This window comes from Macrobrachium rosenbergii, chromosome 15 (assembly GCF_040412425.1).
Source record: "Macrobrachium rosenbergii isolate ZJJX-2024 chromosome 15, ASM4041242v1, whole genome shotgun sequence".
Classification (NCBI taxonomy): Eukaryota; Metazoa; Arthropoda; class Malacostraca; order Decapoda; family Palaemonidae; genus Macrobrachium; species Macrobrachium rosenbergii.
Window position 1 is genome coordinate 14,011,786 of NC_089755.1, and position 19,169 is coordinate 14,030,954.

General features: G+C 43.1%; 2 long non-coding RNA genes across 6 annotated transcripts in view; one reads left to right on the forward strand and one right to left on the reverse strand.

The window, feature by feature from the left end:
- Positions 1-10,780, forward strand: part of LOC136846446 (uncharacterized) — a 143,931-nt gene extending 133,151 nt beyond the window's left edge. For all 4 annotated transcript variants that reach the window (XR_010855400.1, XR_010855397.1, XR_010855399.1 and 1 more), the window contains exons 3-4: positions 9,488-9,649; positions 10,612-10,780. This is a non-coding gene — a long non-coding RNA (uncharacterized lncRNA). The remainder of the gene's footprint in view (positions 1-9,487; positions 9,650-10,611) is intronic.
- Positions 1-19,169, reverse strand: part of LOC136846445 (uncharacterized) — a 798,351-nt gene that overhangs the window by 484,820 nt on the left and 294,362 nt on the right. The window lies entirely within an intron of this gene.

Genomic DNA, 19,169 nt, shown 5'->3' on the forward strand with positions numbered 1-19,169 from the left:
GAGAGAGCGAGTGTAATTGTCGTTGTGAGTGGTTCGGTTGTTGGAGTTCGTTTTACGGCGCTGTCGGTCTGTCGGGAGTTTTTCGGTTTTGGGGAAGTCTTGGGCAGTTGAGGTCCAACCTGAAAGTGAACGGGGAGTCGTCTGTTTTTTTTGGTACCAACATTAATGGTTCATGTGTCTCTTTCTTTTTTTTTTGTTTGTTCGTTGTTGCGGAGGGTCGGTTTGGGTTTTTGTTTTGTGGTTGTGTGTTGTGATTATGACCGTGGACCTTATCCATCTCCAGCAACCGAAGATCAGGTGAGTGTTGTGTGTTGTGTTGTTTGTGTGAATTCCGCCACAAATCCTGTTTGCATTGTCCAGGAACCACCGCCTTCCCCTGTGTTGTTCTCCGGCGCCGGACCCTCTAGTATGGGCAACAGATGCAATGCTCCAGGACTGGTCAGACCTGGAGGTTTACGCCTTTCCTCCATTCAGTTTAGTGAGGGAAGTCATAAACAAGTTCAGGACTTCCCACCACACATCGATGATTTTGGTGGCCCCCTTTTGGCCTCAAAAGGAATGGTTTTTGGACCTCCTAGAGCTTCTGTTGGACTTTCCGTGGCTCCTTCCACAGAGGAAAGATCTTCTCAGAAAACTTCATTTCAACAGGTTTCATCAAGGTTTGTCCACTCTCGCTCGCTCAGACTGTCAGGAAACTTGTCAGAGTGAAAGGGTTTTCAAGAGATGTTGCAAATGCTATTGCGAGATGTAGATGCAAATCTTCTTCCAAGCTCTACAAAGCTAAGTGGGCAGTATTTCACAGATGATGCAAGGAACGTAACATCTCTTCTTCTACTACCTCTATAGCCCAGCTAGAATTTTTACCTACCTGAGATCTTCCTGTTTATCGATGTCTATTGATCAAGGGCCATACACAGATCTATGCTGAATTCAGTGTTCAAGCATAGAGGTTAGGATCTTCCTTCAAACCCAGATATTTCGGACTTGATCAAGTAATTTGGTACTACAAAACGGAACATTTAATCTCCGGTTTCTTGTAACCTGGACATAGTACTACTGCATTGGTTATCAGGCCCTCCTTTTGAACCACTTCACACATCTTTTATGGATTTATCCAGAAAGACACTTTTTTTTTTTTTTTTTAATAGCCTTAGCCACAGCAAAACGAGTCAGCGAGTTGCAAGCTCTGGATAAACAGGTTGGTTTCTCCCAAGAGAACGCAGCATGACTATGATCTAGGGTTCTCTTGCAAAACGAGAACCTTTCTAATCCATGGCCTCGTTCTTTCTCCATTCATTCTTACAGATTTGGTGGGACCTTCAGATCAAGAGAGAGTGTTGTGCTCAGTGAGAGCATTAAGATTTTACCTTGAGAGAGCCAAGAATATCAGAGGGGATTTTCATAACCTCTGGTGCTCAGTTAAGAATCCTTTGTGCCCTCTCTCCAAGAATGCTCTCATTCTTTTTGAGAGACATCAGTGTGAATCTCACGTGATTCAAGAAGATAACTTACCTTTAATAAAGGTACAGGCCCATGAAGTGCGGGCAGTAGCCATATCGTTGGCTTTTAAGCGCAATCTGTATCTTTCTACTATTATCCAATCGACTTATTGGAAGTGTCGCTTGGTCTTTGCCAACCATTATGTACATGATGTCAAAACACTGTTTGAGGACTGCAGTACGCTGGGTCCGTTCTCCGCGGCTGGCGTGGCACTAGGGAATGAGGGGTAGGAGTTTAAGGTTGTTGAGTTATTTGGGAAGCCTGGGATTACTTGGTACCTGGAGTACCCTCTGATCTTTGTTTTTAATGGATGGGTAGTGTTTTTTAATTGGAGTTCAGGCAACAGTTTTTTATGGTCATTTTTTGGTTGGTTCATTTTCATGTCTGGGAAAGGGCAATTGTTTTCTTTAGCTTTGTCAAGTCATAGGAGTACTCGCTGACCACAAAGCTCCCAGTGAAGTAGGGGAAACTCCTGGCATTACTGGTCTCTCTCATATCAAGATATAATTAAAGAGGTGCACTTCAGTTTGTTCTCTCCCCAGGTAAGCATTTCAAAAGCACACACAATGCTAGTTTTATTCATGTACATGGGATTCAGTTATGTAATTACTTGGTGTTACATTACATATATAAAAATTAATTTTTACACAAAATAAGGTTTGAGAGAGTACTACCAAGAAATTACATGATTGGAGCCCGTCCCACTCCCTGCATTACGGGACATAGAGCATAAAGAAACTGAGTTTCAGCTATGTTGTACCTACGTCAGCCTAGTTGGTCGGCATCTTCCCGCACTGTAAACAAGAGCGCGCCACCACGAATTTCAATTCTAAAGTTGCCATTAAAGTAGACACTTATAGCTATAAAATTACTTTAGTAAGTATATGTAAAGCGTTATTTTATTATAAAAATTACATTTTTATGATAAAGTTTTATATATACTTACCAAGTAACTACATAACTAGTAGTTTCACTTAACCGTGGCAGTTGTAAATTTGAAATTCACGGTAACATGCTATTATTTTAGTGTAGGTAACTAGACCCCGCCCACTACCAGGGAAGAATAGGTACAACAGTGCTGAAGAGCCCAATTCGTTTGTGCTCTACATCCATGAGAGGGGAGGTGGGAGGGTTTTGATCATGTAATTACTTGGTAAGTGTATATAAAACTTTATTTTATCATAAAAATGTCATTTTTACATAAGTAACTTACCAAGTAACTATATAGCTGAATCCCACATTGACAGGAGGTGGGAAGCATGGACATTTTCCACCCAAAAACACTCAGTAAAGGAGATGAATTTGAATTAGAGAGGTAGCTAGCATTGGTGTAATGCTTGTTGTAACCTTATCTGGTGAGAGAGTTGCAGCAGGAAGATACTGCCTCTGGTTGGCAGCTCATCTCACCTGTAGTGATGTGGCAGTAAAGCCGAGAGGCGTCTCTACTTCAGTGGGAGAACCTTGCAGTCGAAAGTACTCTGAAGACTGACAAGGCCTTACAAAATAAATGCCCTTGCCCTGGCCGCAGTACAATAAATACAACCAGAATTTCATTTACACACAATATTAAAACCATCACCCAACCATTAAAAACTTTGAACTGAGGGTACTCCTGGTACACGGCATCACCAGGCATCCCAAAACTCAGCATCCTTTAACAAGGCGAGGAGATAGAGGATTGGAAGGTATATCCCCTATCCTTCTTCCCCCAGTACCATGCCAGCCATGGCCAATGGGCCTAACATACTGCAATTATTATAGACTGCTCTAATCTCATGAGCTCTTACTTTAAAACTAGAGAGATCGTCTTCTTGAATCTTCAAGTGTGACTCAGAAATAACACTTTAAAAAGAAGGCCAAGGCATTCTTAGATAGTGGTTGTGAGGGGGTTTTTTATCTTTAAAAAGAGGGCCAAGGCGTTCTTAGATAGTGGTCATGAGGGGGGTTTTTTTACCAAACACCATAGATTCAGAGAGGGACCTCTAATCCCTTTAGTCCAATCCAAGTAGTACCTAAGAGCTCTAACTGGGCAAAGAGTTCTCTCCTGGTCTGCTGGCCTAAGGATATCTAACAAACTCTTGATCGTAAACAAACGAGGCCAAGGGTTGGACAGGGTTTCGTTCTTTGCCAGGAATCCAAGTGTGAATGAGCAGACGGCATCTCCTTGTGAAAAACCCACACACTTACTGAAGGTGTGTAATTCGCTGATCCTCTTTGCCGTAGCTAAAGCAAATAAGTCTTTCTGGTTAAGTCCCTCAGCAATAAAGCATGAAGGGGTTCAAATGTATGGCCGGAGATCCATTTGAGGACAACATCTAGATTCCAGGCAACTGACATAGACTTCTCTTGCTTGGAAGTATCTAGGGACTTAATTTGATAGCGTATGTCCTGATTAGCAGACAACTCGAGACCTCTATGTCTAAACACAGAGTTTAGCATAGATCTATAACCTCTGATTGTAGAAGTAGCCAAGCCTTGAGAGGACCTCAGAATATTTAAAAAATCAGTGATCTGTGCTACAGAGGCTTTAGAAGGCAATATGCTGTGTCTTTGGCACCAGTCACGAAAGATTGTCCACTTTGCCCGGTAGACATTAGCAGAAGATTGACGTCTGCATGTGGTGATTGCTTCTGCAGCTTTTCTTGAAAAGCCCACTTCTGGATAAGCCCGACAGTCAAAAGCCTGGTCAGGAGTGAGAGCGATAAACTAGAGCGGAAGTGAGGCTGCTTTAGAAGGCTTCTCTTGGAGGTAGAAGTCTTGGGAAGTCTATTAAAGAGACTGGGAATGTCTGGAAACCACTCCTTCTGTGGCCAAAACTGAGCTACAAGAGCGCCGGACATGTTGATGTGGGTCATGAACTTGTTCAGGACTTCCTCAGCATGCTGAATGGTGGGAAGGCATAGACACGTAAGTCTGACCAGTCCTGAGCATGGCATTCGTCGTCCAAGCCCGAGGGTTCAGGGCTGGAGAACAATAGATGGGGAGGCGATGGTTTCAACATCACAAACAGGTCTACTGATGGTTTCCCATCATTTCCACAGGTTGGTGCACACCTGTGGATTCAGTGTCCATTCCGTCGGAAGGACCTGTTTGCAGAGACTTAACTCGTCCGCCAGAACATTTAACTCTCCCTGGATGAAGTAAGTTATTATTCTGGCACGGTTGATCTCTGCCCAGAGAAGAAGATCCTTGGCCACTTTGTAAAGGGAGAAGGAATGAGTCCCTCCCTGATTTTGATGGAGGCCAAAGCAGTCGTGTTGTCTGAGTGGACTGTGATTGTCTTGCCAGAAGTCTCTATCGCGAAATGTTAGCGCTGTCACTTCAAATCCCTTACATTTATGTGTGTACTTCTTCTCTTCCAACAACCAATTCTGGATATTTCCAATATTCAAAGCGCCTCCCAACCCAGATCCGATGTGCCTGAGTACAACGTTAGTCGGGGTTCAGCGGAAAACACTTTCCTATTGAGAACCTTTTCCTCTGCCAGCCACCACCAAAGATCCTCCTTGATCTCAGGAGTGACAGAACATGAAGGGAGTCTTTAGAGAGTTTTTCTGTCAACTGCCTTAGAAGAATTGTAGGACTCTGTATGTAACTTTCCTAAAGGCAATGAACTTCCTCAATGTGGGTGGAGTGCCCAGACTCATCCACTGTTGGCTGTGCATGACGAGTGAGATATGAACTTTCTTAATTTCTTCAGGCAGTCTTGAATCCTTTTGAGGGATGGGAAAGCCCAAAAAGTCAGAGCATCGATCCTCGTCCCCAAATAGAGAATCAACTGTGTCGGAGTAAATTGGGATTTCTGGACATTGATTAAAAGATCCAACTCTTGGGCCCATGTAGTCTTCTTTAGTTGTCCTCTTGCATCTTTTCTTCGATGGGAAGAGTAGTAGCCAGTTGTCCAGATATAAACAGACATTGTTCCCCATGAGATGGAGCCATCTCGCTACAGGGGCAGGAAAACTGGTGAATACTTGTAGAGCTGTAGAGAGGCCGAAACAGAGAGCCCTGGATTGAAGGACCCTGCCCTGGAATACGAACAAGCAGGTACTTCCTTGAGTCCAGACGTACTGACATAGAAGCATGCATCCTCCATGTCAGTCGTTACTATCCAGTCTCCTGACGAATGGCTGACAGGACTGAATGGCTCGTTTCATTTAGAACTTGGTGGTCGGCACAAAAAGTTCAACGCACTGACATCTAGACTGGTTCTCCAACCTCCTGTTGCCTTGGGGACAACAAACAGATGGTTGTAAACCCTCTGTACTTACGTCTTCTGACCAACCCCACAGGTCTTTTCTTGAGCAGCTTACAATACTTCTTTCTCTTCAGGCCTAAACCCTCTCCTCGAGCCGAGTAGGCTGTTAAACTGATGATTGAGGATGTCAGCGGAGGTTTTTCCCTGAACAGGATGGCATACCCCTCTTGTAGGACTTTTACTACCCAGGGTTCTGCATTCCTGGCTTCCCATTTGTCCCAAAACTGGATAAGCCTGGCTCCTACGGGAACACAGAGGACCGGAACCTCACTTGCGAGAGGCCGGTTTGGAGGACGACTTCTTGGTTGGTCAGACTGATCACAGAGTCGGGCGCAGGCGAGGCTGAAATTTGGTTCTTCCGCCTCAAAAGGGCTGCTTTTGCAATGGGGAGGCAGTTCTCGTGCTGAGTGAGACCAAAGTGCCACAGGCTGGTTCCTTGGCACGCCTTGTCGACTGCAACAAAAGGTTTTGTGTCGACTTCTGTAAGTCGGATGCAGTCTGTTCTATTGTAGCTCTTGGGAATAAGGCTGACTGATGTGCGGGCGCAAACAGGAGAGCCAGTCTTTGAGAGGGAGTAACACCTTTGGAGGTAAAGGTACATCATAGTTCCATTTTTTTAAGAACCCTCACAGATAATAAGCTGGCCAGCTCCTGGGAGCAATCCCTAATGGCCTTATTTGCGCACGAGAGTACTCCCAGCCAGTCTACAGTGAAATCCTCTTGAAATATACTACAGTCTTCTATTTTCTTGGCCAATGCCCCGATTGTCCAGTCTAGGAAGCTGAACACTTTGAAGATTTTAAAAAGTGTTTTTCACAAAGCAGTCTAATTCCGAAGCCGTGAACATAATCTTAGCAGAGTTAAGAGCCAATCTCCACGTTGTGTCTACGAGGCTGGAGAAGACTCCTTGGGAGGCGCAGAAACCCCAGTGAAGTAATTGATGAGTACCCACCTGGCAACAAGCAAGATGGAAGTGCACTGAAAACCGCCTTACCAAGCTCCCTCTTCCCCACAACCAACTGTCAATGCCCATTAATGCCTTCCTAAAGGATGAGGAGAGGATCATCTTCGGTAGTCTGGAGGCCTCTACTGGCTCTCTCATCATGAAGGCTGAACCAGGTGATGACAGGGCCCTTAGAGAGAAGAAAGTTGGATAGTAGAAGAGGAAGTATCTCAAGGGGGTCAAATATGCTGACATAGGATGATCTTGATCAATGGCTTCTTCGTCGTCTTCCCCATTTGATGTAATGGGAGAAGGAGCTAAGTCCGCCTGATCCTGTGTAGCAGCAGCTTGCTTTTGTAAAAGCCCAAGGATATTATCCAACTGCCGTTGGATAGGTTCCAACGTTCGTGGGCAGGAAACCCGAGGCTTTGTCCGACTGCTCGCCTGACGCTGAACTGTTTCTTAATACCTCGAAGTGCGAATCTACAGAAGGATCCATGACAGAAGGCGTTGGCACCAAACATTTGGCTTCTGGTACCAAGGGTACCGAAGGCGAGAATTCTGGCACATGGTACTCGGAAACTGGGCATATGGACACTGGGCGCCGCTTGGCAGTTGGCACTCGGACACTGGGCGATCTGCCACCATACGTTCAGACATTGGGTGTTCGGACACTGTGTGCTCAGAAGTTGGACGCTCTGAAGTTGGGTGCTTGAACACTGGGCACTTCTACACAGAACAGACACTACACGTTTGGAAACCAGAAGGTCGGCTGCTGGATGCTTGGACAGCTTGGAAGAGGAATGCCATGGCATAGACCGGCTCACCGTCATCAAAGTGTCATGCACCAGCCGATCGGGACTGGAAGTTAAGCATTCGGACGTTGGACGTTTGGACACAGAACACTTTGACACTGCATGTTCGGACACTGGGTGCTCGGACAACTTGGATGAGGAATGCCACATCAAAGACTGGCTCTCCGTCACCAAAGTGTTATGCACAACCTGCTCAGGACTAACCCAAAAACTGCAGGAGGGAAGAGGACTGTGCTCTTGTTCCCTGGGAATCTTATGTGGAGCGGGGAAGTGCACTCAGTGGAAGGAGCATGCCTATTCAATGGCCTTGACACTTCTGAAAATCGTTTACGCCCCCTGTCCGCACTGATGTCCGAATCACTGGACGAGGGAGCATGCACATCTGTATGAATGCCTTTCCAGTGGCATTCCGTCAAGTCCTAGGTTTGATCAACAGGCTCGGTTGAAGGGGAAACTACCCGTGGGCAAACCCTACGGACCTCCCTTGGACGTCCGGTTTGTTTCCTCCCAGGTTTGTGGGAGCCTAACATTGACCTCTGTCTAGGAGCATTGGTGGGACGAGTAGTCACCTCCTCCACTTACAACACTAATTGCTTACCTGTCTAGGCTGACGATGGCATCAGGTTCGGAAATTGAGAGCCAGGTAACGGAGTTCGAGGAAAAGTTGGAGGCCTGGTGGTCGGGGAGAACACATGTAGAGATACAGAAGGCACAGGCTGAGAAGCAGTATCCAATTTTGGAGTAGAAACCTGACTAGCTCAACCTTTAGCCTCAGCTCCAGCAGCCGCCTTTCTCTGTCTCTTTGGAGTCTATCTAGATGTGCTTCCAAAACTTTCCATTTACCCTGATCCCAGTCTTTGCATTCGTCACATTTAAGTTCAAACAAGCAAATTTGCCCTCTACAATGGTAACACAAAGTGTGCGAGTCATACTTAGCAGAAGTAATCGTAGTATTACAGCCTTTGGTACAATACCTAATACTAGACACACTAGAATCTGACATACTAAGTCACAATAAATCCCAAGTCTGAATAATCAACTAGCTAAGCTAATAAATAGCACGCTGCCAACACAAATGAATACTTCACCAAAGATGAAAGATACAACCATCCGGCGAAATTGAAATCAGAGCAGCTCAACTAGGCTAGCCGTTTACAGTTGTTGATCGGCAGAAACGAATTGAGCTCTTCAGCACTGTTGTACCTATTCTTCCCCGGTAGTGGGCAGGGTCTAGTTACCTGCACTAAAACAATAGTGCGTTACCGCAAATTTCAAATTTACAACTGCCGTGGTTAAGTGAAACTAATAACTATGTACAGTAGTTACTTGGTAAGTTACTTATATAAAAATGTCATTTTTTTTCATACAAAAATATTCATATTGACGATGGTTTATGTGGTTTTTTTTTTTTTTTTTTTTTAATGTGTGTGCTTGACTGAAGTACAGATTTCTCAGAAATGCATAACAGATTCATTTGCTACTCCTTTGTGTGTTTGCCACGAAAATAGAATATAGTCCAGTTAAATGGGGCAGTGTGAATGTTCCATTTTTAGTTTTCTGTAAAAGATAACTATTGAGGTGGCTTTGTCTGTCTGTCTGCACTTTTCTGTCCACCCTCAGATCTTAAAACCTAAGGCTAGACGGCTGCAAATTGGTATGTTGATCATTCACCTTCCAATCATCAGACATATCAAATTGCAGCCGTCTAGCCTCAGTAGTGTTTATTTTATTTCTGGTTAAAGTTAGCCATAATCGTGCATCTGGCAACGGTATTAGCCAGGCCACCATATGGCCGTGGTTAAAGTTTCATGGGCCGAGGCTCATACAGCATTATACCAAGACCACCAAAAGATAGATCTATTTTCGGTGGCCTTGATTATGTACAGAAAACTCGATTGCGCCGAAGAAACTTCAGCACATTTTTTACTTGTTATTTTTATGTTGTAATGGAACTGTCTTTCCCTTCCACAGATGAGGACTTGGTGGTTGGTAAATGAAAGCCGGACAGTTAATGGTGATCCCATCCTCAAGTTCACTCCTGGAAGTGAGGGAATGTTAAGTGGACAATTTTACTGAAAGTGTTTTAAGGAAGTCTTCTCATCTTGCTGTTGCTCTTCTTTGAGAAGGAAGGAGGTATTTGATTTTTTTTTATTTTGTTTTGGTTTTGTAACTTTATGTGGTCACTTGTTTATCTGTTTTAAGGTCAGTTCTTTCTTTAAGAGTTGCAGCTTTTTCTCTTCGGTCACTGCTTTCTCTCTTTAGAATTACTGCTTTCTTTCTTTTGGGTCATCGCTTTCTCTCCTTAGCTTCACTGCTTTCATTCTTGAAGGTCACTGCTTTCTCTCCATAAAGTCACTAGCTTTTCCTTTGGGGTCACCACTTTCTCTTCTTAGGTTCACTGCTTTCTCTCCTTAAGATTACTTTCTTTGTTGGGTCATTGCTTTCTCTCCTTAAAGTCAATACCTTTTTATTTTGAGCCACTGCTTTCTCTCCTTAGGTTCAATGCTTTCTCTTTCTTGAAGTTCAAAGTTCAGTGCTTTCTCTCCTTAAAGTCACTACCTGTTTTTGGTCACCACTTTCTCTCCTTAGTGCATTTTTTCTTGCGGACCACTGCTTTCCCTCCTTAGGGTCACTTTTCTTTCATGGGTCATTGCTTTCTCTCTGTAGCCTCAAAATATTATGAAGTAGATAGTCTGGCTCCATGTAACCTATCAGATGACAGTATGCTGCTTAATCTCTCTTGTATATAAGTGTACCCTCTTTGAATCTTTATCAGTCATTTGCATATGAATTCGGTCATCACAGTAATCTATTCAAAGAACATACTGTACACAATTCACTTGCTATAAAAAGTTTGTCTATTGCTGAAAAATGTTCGGCTGCTCAGTCTGTCACTATTTGACGAATCGTTCATAAACAGAATCTGTAACAAACTCATTTTTGTTCTTTTAACATTGATGACACACAAGCAATACCATAACCTCATTTTATTACATAGTCCTTATTAGTGGCATCTACTTTCTACACCTTTTCCTGATTTCCCTTTCTCTCTGTAAGTCATATTAACCCTGGACAAATTCATACATCTCTTACAGTGCAGGAGTGAAAGTTTGTCACTAGAGGCAACTATCAGGTCATGAAGTTGAGATATTTAAAGTAGTGAAGGCTTTGTGATGTTCTTATTGTGATTGTGTATTGGACATACTTGGTTGCGAGACAACTGCAATTGTCCATGCAGTAGCTATGGCCTCTGGAAGATTATTATTACAGGTATGTATTATTATTATTATTATTATTATTATTATTATTATTATTATTATTATTATTGACATACGGCTATTCAGTCTATTCATATGGAACAAGCCCACAGGGGGGCCATGGACCTGAAATTCAAGCTTCCAAAGAATATGGTGTTCATTAGGAAGAATTAAGAGAAAGTAAAGTGAAAATACAAAATGAAGAGATCCCACTTATCAAAAATGAAAAAATAATAAATAGACAAAAAGTATTAAAATGCAAGGAGAATAGTATTAGGTTAGTAGTGCATTGCATCTTTGCTTGAACTTCTGAAGTTCCAATTGCACATCCTCAGGAGGCTGTTCTGCAGTCCACTGGTGTGAGGAACAAAGGGCCTCTGGAACTGATGAGTTCGACAGAGAGGCACATTTGCTGCATATTGGCGCTGCTCTACAGCGAAGCTAGCTGATCTCGGCAGGTAAAGGGGATCAGGGATCAATTGTGAATGTGAAAGATCTCTGCTGAAATACAACTTATGAAAAGGTGACAAACAAGAGACCATCTGTCAATGGTCCAAATCATAACTGCTACTATAAGGAAACAGAAACCTACCACCATGAACAAGTCTATCTAAAAGAGATAAATCTCTGGTAGAAGCAGACATACAAACCAGAGAACAGTAGTATTCCAGTAAAGGAAGTACAAATTACCTAAAACAGGTTGCATTGGTTTTATCACTGTTATAGGCATTTGAAGGTCTTTAGGTCCATTCCAAGTTCTCCCCCGTAGAGGGGTAGTGCCATCAGTGTGCTTCATGCAGTGCACTTTAGGCATTACTCAAGGTTCTTTGCATTGTCCCTTCAGCCCCTAGCTGCAACCCCTTTCAATCCTTTTACTGTACCTCCATTCATATTCTCTCTTCCATTTTTACTTTCCACGCTCTCCTAAGAATTGATTCATAGTGCAACTGTGAGGTTTTATTCCTGTTACACCTCTTAAACCTTTTACAGTCAATTTCCGTTTCAGCGCTGAATGACATCATAGATCCCAATGCTTGACCTTTGGCCAAAATTCTGTATTCTGTTCTATTGTATTCTAAGGTCTCATTAAAGGAAACATTATCATTGTCCCTGATAATTTCCATAAGAGGAACCTCTTTAAGATCCTTACCAAATTAGGCTCAATTCACCTGGGTCTCTGTGTTCCTGAATTTGAGAGGTAGGCTTTGGTGAGGTCTGCTTTTGGGGCAGCAGGCACCTCTTTAATTCCAGGTACTTTTACTTTAGGGACAACCTAGACCTATGCCTTCCTCTGTTTTGCCTGATTCATTGGGTAATCAACAGGGTGCTGGAGTACCCTGGATCTCAGGGGTTGATTCTGGTGGCTAAGTGGCCCTCATGCTGATTGGTATTTGGACCTGCTAGCTCTGTTATCCCTGCGTGTCTGGCAGAGATTCCTGCACCAGGCCGTGGAAGCATGGCACTTCACACCTGAGACTAGCCAGCATCTCCTATGAGCAAGAGGTTCCTCTGCTGCACAGCAAAGGAGATGTCTGATACCTTCAAAAAATCTCCAGTGGCTGCATGCCAGGAAATGGGCCATCTTCTATAGTTGGTGCCATCAGCAGAGTATCTCTCCAATCAGAGAAACTCTAAGCGGGTAGCATGGACTGTCTCGTCTTTCTTTACTGAAAGAAGCTTCTTTTGTCTGGGCCATTAGTTGAATGGAGTTTGATCTCTCTTCTGCGTGAAGATCTCCATGCTTCCTTGAGAAGCTTCAACAGTCTTGCCTACCCAGAGAACTCAATCCCCATGAGTGGGATGTGATTCTCATTCCTGAGGAGCCTGACCTGTACCTTACGAGCCTTTGAGAGAGTTGTAACACAGAAATCTGACCCTTGAGACTGTTTTCTTCTTCACTGGCTTTGACGAAGGGAGTAGGTGAGATTCATGGCCTCCCTTTGAAGTCAAGCACTTGAGGGGATGGGGATCAGTTATGCTCAAGTTTGTCCAAGAATTTGTTACGAATACTCAGACTGCCCCAGGTATTGGAATGAGGGGTGGCTGAGGTGGGACGAAAATATAAAAGAACTTCAGGTTTGTATGTCAGGAAAAATACAAATTACTGTAAAAATTTTCTTTTTGTAGATGTTATGTTTTTCCATGATGTTTTGTGAAATGGTGGTGAAATGAATAGTATTAAATGTTATGTATTTTCATTGGAAGCAGTCTTTGGCCTCATAGTTACACTATTCTGTTGGCATCATGCATCAGGTTGCTGAGGTTTTGTAGAAAGGTTGCTGATTATGTAAATGTGTTTGTTACTAATCTAAGACTTCTGGCATGCATTCATTCTTCACTTTCATATTTATTTATTATTTGTATCTGGTATATAGATATGCAGATAAGTACTTTCCCTGACCTCTCTCTTTGTTCTTCTTTCAGAGGTTGAAGCCTAACGTTGTAGCAGAAGCCAAGGGAAAGGTGCCACTTAAATTATCCGTTACACCCAGAGATACTGAATTCACCCATTGACTTATCACACTTCAAAAGTTGATGCAGGTAAGCACTCATTGCCCAGTCACCCACCAAGACCTACCTTGCATTAAGAAGTGAGACAAGAGATCAGAATCTACTGAACCTGAAAATTGTTGACTTATATGTTGGTAATTCTATATTGCAGCTCCTGTTGCCGTCTCTTCTTTGATTCCTCTTAAATAAAATCCCTTCTGTGGTGGTTTGGTGTATCCTGCTTGTCCACTGAGGTGCTTTTGTTATTGGGCTGTTTTGTTGTGTTGTGGGATGGTGTAGTTTTGGTGTTTGTAGGAACCTCTGTGTGTTTTCCTCAAAGGAAATTGATCTATCAGTTGCTTTTGTTAATCACTTGAATTTTCTTTTAAGTTTTCTTTTTATTTAAAGATAGAGGCCTATGCTATGTTATTTAGTGGTTATCTTGGTTGCATTGGCTATTTATAACAGTAGGTAACTATCCAAATAATAAATTTTAATATGAAACTTTATATAGTATTACTTGCTCTCATTATTAGGAAAAGAGAGTTTTAGACTGTGAATAAACACCCAGCCCGACCAATATGCAACAATTACTCAATTTACTGTACACACCTATTCCCGTTGCACTGCTTCCCCAAGCCAGCTCACGACCCCAACAAAAAGAAAGACTTACGAACCAACCCAACAAACCACAAACAAGAACACTCACAACCTTCGTCACCACCACAGACTCCTGACTGCCTCCCATCACCATTTGTTTTTCTCCCTGCCGTCTGCTTTATGCCTTCTGATGCCACAGCAACAACCATTGCAAACATTCCTAACATAATGAGACGACGGGCTTTACAAACGCCCAATAAAATCAACAGTTTATTTTGTCTACATTTCTTAAATGTATAACACCTACACCTACTTCACTAGCCCATTTAAGTAAAGTAACAAAATAATAATGATTAAATTAATAAAACTGAAGATAATCCCACTTTCTCCTGATCATCTTTCCAGATGAATGAGAGTTTGGAAGAAGTATAGATAAATGTATTATATATCCCTTTAGTATGTTTGCCACATTTCGTAAATTGATTCACTTGTTCACATTTTAGGCAGATGTTAAGTACAACACTTACAGTAATACTTATACAGTATAATCCTCTTTAACAATGAATAACCAAACAAGTGAATTTGGGAGTTATTGTAGGAATTGCATGCAATAATGATTATAAACTGCGACATGACTTAGAAATTCAACTTGCATTCTCATACACTTCACAGCTTCTAGTGCCATCTGTGTAAATTATGTACAGTTTCCTATGAGATTAATAGTTTTTTTATATATTGATTTTGTAAAATAAAATGTTTACAGTTTTGAAAATTAATTCTTTGAAGGGTCAGTTATATAACAGCAGATGAAAGCTAACTTAATCCCTGTCCTGTAATGCAGATGTTAGATACAATGTACAGGATATTATGGTAAATGCCAGAGAAGGTTATCTGTTATCTGTTCACTATTTGGAGCGCTGTTTTTCTAGAATAATCCTTCCTAACATCATACAACAGAACATTTTATATAAGTGACTTACCAAGCAATTACATAGCTACTAGCTTTCTACACAGCAGTCTGACAAAATTCATATTTAATTCATATTTTCGCAGTGGCGCTGCCATCGCTAGTGTAGGTAATAGGGTCCCGCCCACTTTCGGGACTGATAGGTACAACTCAGCATAGAGCTTCAATTCATTTTCTGTGGCTCCCGATTAACGTCGGTAGTCTTGTGCAGTTGCTGGTTCATCTTTTTAATTTTTTAGTCCAGTATTTTGGTGAAGTATTCTCTCAAATTTTGTAGTGGCTTTTCCTATCTTAGTAATATCTTTTGTTAACTTTATTTGTAAGATGGACAAATATATCAGACTCCCACTATTCAAGCATTCATTATTGTGTTGAGGGGTGTAAAATTAGACTTGTTAAAGTGGCTTATGATTTGCATACTAGTGTGGCAAGTGTAGGGGGCAGGAATTATAGTAGAGAGCTTACATGTCCAGAGTGTCAGGATTGGGAAGATAGCAAAGGAAAGACCTTGAAATCCCATCTGGACAACTTAGACCAAGGTAGGAAAAGGAAGGCGGCCCTTAGATTCAAAAGTAGAGCTAGTCAAGAGATTCCTTCTTTACCTGATGTGGTAGAAGATAGCTCTGTTTTTTCTCCTTTGATTCATGTTATGTCTCCCATCCTTAGCCCTCTTACACATTTACCCCACAGTCTTTTACCAGGTTCCCATGCTTCCAATCCCAACGCTGTTGCCAGTCTTGAAGCAAAATTCTTAGCCAATACTGTTATGGAATTAACTTCCTCTTTCAGGGATTTTGTGTTGAAAAAGGCACCAAGTGTCAGTGTTGCGCCCAGTGGCAGTGTTGTGAGTGTTGAGGAGGTGGCTGTACATCGACTGGTGCTCCTAGACGAAGGTCATTGTCCTGGTCCCCTGCACCTGGGAGAAAACATACCGGAGGTCCAAGAGAGGCCAGTTGCATGGCACCAGGCTACGACAGAGCGCCACTGAAAAGGCATCTCGTTCAGTGCTTCTCGTCTGTTGTCAGATTTGGAAGACTCTTTGCTGGATGTGAGGTGTCAGTGGCGTCAGTCTTCCATCTCTTGGCCTTTGAAAAGACAGTTCAATGTGGCAGACAGCTCTCCTCCTTCTGTCAACTGTGGCAACTGTGGAGTGGTTAGTGCCAACATTTGGATGCTTGGCATCAAAAGTGGGGCACTTGGTGCCTCTTCCTCCATCAGCTCAGGAAAATTCTGCTTTAGCCCTGATTAAGTGTCAGCTTAAGGAACTTATGGAGTTTTTAAAAAGAAACTGTTCATCTGCTTATTCATCGTTGCTAAGGTTCCCTCTGGCGAGTTTTCCAGATTTCTTTGAGCCTGCTGCTCCTGTTTCCCCAGCCTCGACGTTTCTTATGAGGAAACAGACTGCTGATGTCATTTGCCTCCCCAAGCTAGTGGTTTCCTCTTTCTCAAAGAAAGTTTTTCGAGAAGTGGATGAGTGGCTGGCCATGAATAGGGACCAAGGTAAAGCCCTCCCAAACTTCTCAAGAAATAGTATCAATTCTACGCCACTGGGGAAGCTCCCTCCTTGGGCGTCTCTGGTGCCTCCCAGGGGGTTTTCGTTCTGCATTCTCCACAGCCAAGATTTCCTTGTTGTCGCCCAAACTGGACCGTCTTGCCAAGAATCTGTTCAAGGTATTAGAAATTTTTTGCTTCCTTGATTGGATGGTGGGGGCTTTAGCTAGAAAAATCATGGATTATCTGGTCTTGGCCGAAGATTTCTCTTCTGACTGGTTTGGAGTATTGTCTTGCGCAGGGATGGTTCTTCCAAGCTTGTCTCCCCGTTTTTTGATGGGAATCTTGAAGAAGTGAGAGCTGCGGTGCACCTTGGCCACTATAGGAGTCACCACAACACAAGTCAGCTCTCTTGTTGTCTCCATTAGGCAGATCCCATCTCTTGCCCCAAGACACTGTTAAGGAGATCCTCTCTGATCGTCAAAAGAAATTGACCCCTGATCTTCTGGCTCAATTTTCCAAGCGGCCTAAGGGAGCTCCCGCAACAACAACCGAGTTATTCTCTTCTCTACAGCAGCCCTTTCGAGGAGGAAAATATGGACCTTAATCTAGACCTGGGACTGATCCATGTCCCTGTCTAGATCGACCAAAATGCCTTTATTTAAACCAGCTGATAAGAAATGAGAACATAGTCCTTCGTGCTGCGGTTGGAGCCAGGTTACACCTCTTTTGGGAGGATTGGAGCCACAGAGTGGCAGAACCTTGGGTAGTCCAGGTATTGAGGAAAGGATTTTCCAGCCCTTTCCTTGAAAAACCTCCCTTACCTAAGTTGCCGATCAACTTGACTGCTTACTTTGTTCACTCCAGGAAGCTTGCTGCTTTTTCTCTAGAAGTAGAGCCCCTTCTTCGCAAAGGGGCAATAGAGGAGGTTTTAGATCTCAACACAGAGGGATTTTAATACAGTCTCTTCATGGCCCCCAAGTCATGGGGGTGGGGGCGGCTAGTGGCCAGTTTTGGATGTCAGCTTCCTGAATTGTTTCGTGCTGAAAACAAAATTTCATATGGGAACCAGTTAATAGGTCATGTCCTCTCTCCAGGGCAACAGGATGGCCACCCTGAACATGCAGAAAAGAAAATTCCTGCACTTTTATATCAGGGCAAAGTTCTCCAGTTTCGAGCCTTGTGCTTTCTGCTGCCCCATTGTGTTCACTCTGAATGCCCCCTCTTGGGAAATGGCCATTTCCCGATGTCAACGTTTGTCTCTATCTGGAAGATTGGCTGCTTCGCCCTCCTTGGACTTACTCAGTGCTTCAGCGGATGAGGCTGCTGGGGACCTGGGCTTCAGTAGAACCGTTCGTAAAGAGGATCAGGCTTCACATGAGGCCTCTCCAGTTTTATCTAAATCATGCTGTAGTGGGAAAACCCAACCAGACTCCTTCCTTCTCCCCCCATCTCCTCAGAGATCAAGAGGGAACTTTGATGGTGGTTGGTGGTAGAAAGACTTTGAGAGGGGAGTCTCTTCTACTGTTGCACCTAGAATTTTATTACAATGCTTTAGGAGGTTTGGGGAGCCCTTCTAGGGAGTCGGAAGATCTCAAGGATGTGGCCTGTAGATCAGAGAGCTCCACATCTATGCAAAGGAACTAAGGGCCATTCACTGAGTCTCCAGGTTTTTTTCTCCTTTAGTTTCTGGCAAAGCAGTAGCAATTTATGCAGACAACACCACGGCGCTGTTTCATGTCTGCAAACAAGGGGGTACCCACTCCTCCTCTCTCTGCAAGTCAGTGAAAGACCTTCTCTAAGTGATCAGTACCAAGTGAAGATTATTACTCACTTCTTGTTGGGAAAAATGAACATCCTTGCAGACAAATTGAATCTCTGCAATCAGATGCTGCTGATGGAGTAGACTCTGGACTCCCTTGTATGTGACAATTTCTGGAAACTTTTAGACAAACCAGCTGTGGACCTCTTCGCAACATGGGTGACGGATGCCATGCTGTTAGATTGGATGGGCCTGGATGTCCATGCCTTCCCACCTTTGGGATTGATGAGAGAGGCGGTCAACAAGTTTTCCTCCCACCAGAATGTCTTGATGACCCTGATTGCTCCATTCTGGCCCAGCACTTCCAAGACTTCTACCACAAAGACAGTCAGTGTTCAAACAGCCTCTCTTCCTAAGGTCTCATAGGGGATTGTCCTCTCTGACCATACAGGCTTCAGACTGTCAGGAGCCTTGTCAGAGTGAAAAGGCATTTCAAAGCAGGCTACAGAAGCTTTTGTTGGGTGCAAAAGATCTAATGCTAGCAGGCTCTACCAATCCAAGTGGTCAGTTTTCAGAGAATGGTACTGACAAAATAACATTTCTTCTAGAACCTCTATAAACCAGTTAGCTGACTTTTACCTTTCCTGAGGACCGATTTTAAATATAACATGGAAGTTGTCTCCCTCTACCATCAAAGGGTTTAGGTTATTGTTTTAAGACCTCAGTGACCTTACCAGTTCCTTTGAAACCTCCTATCATGAACCACTTCCTGGTTCATCAGGTTCTTAAATAAATGAGGACCAGAACTGGAGAGACCAGGGAGTCCAAAAGCAAAACAAGGAGGAGGGAGCAAAACAACAACAAAAATAACCTTAAACCTATTTATTAATTATCTCTAAGTCCATTTACATATTTACAATTGAGTTATGATTCCAGCCAAAAGCATAATAAAAATGGATTACAGCAGCAGAAGTTGACAATAAATGAAATAATAAAGCTTGACACCATTACATTATTAGGGCCATAAACCCGCCCAACACCAGAGCCATCTTGCTCAACCCCATCTTATCATGATATGAATATATC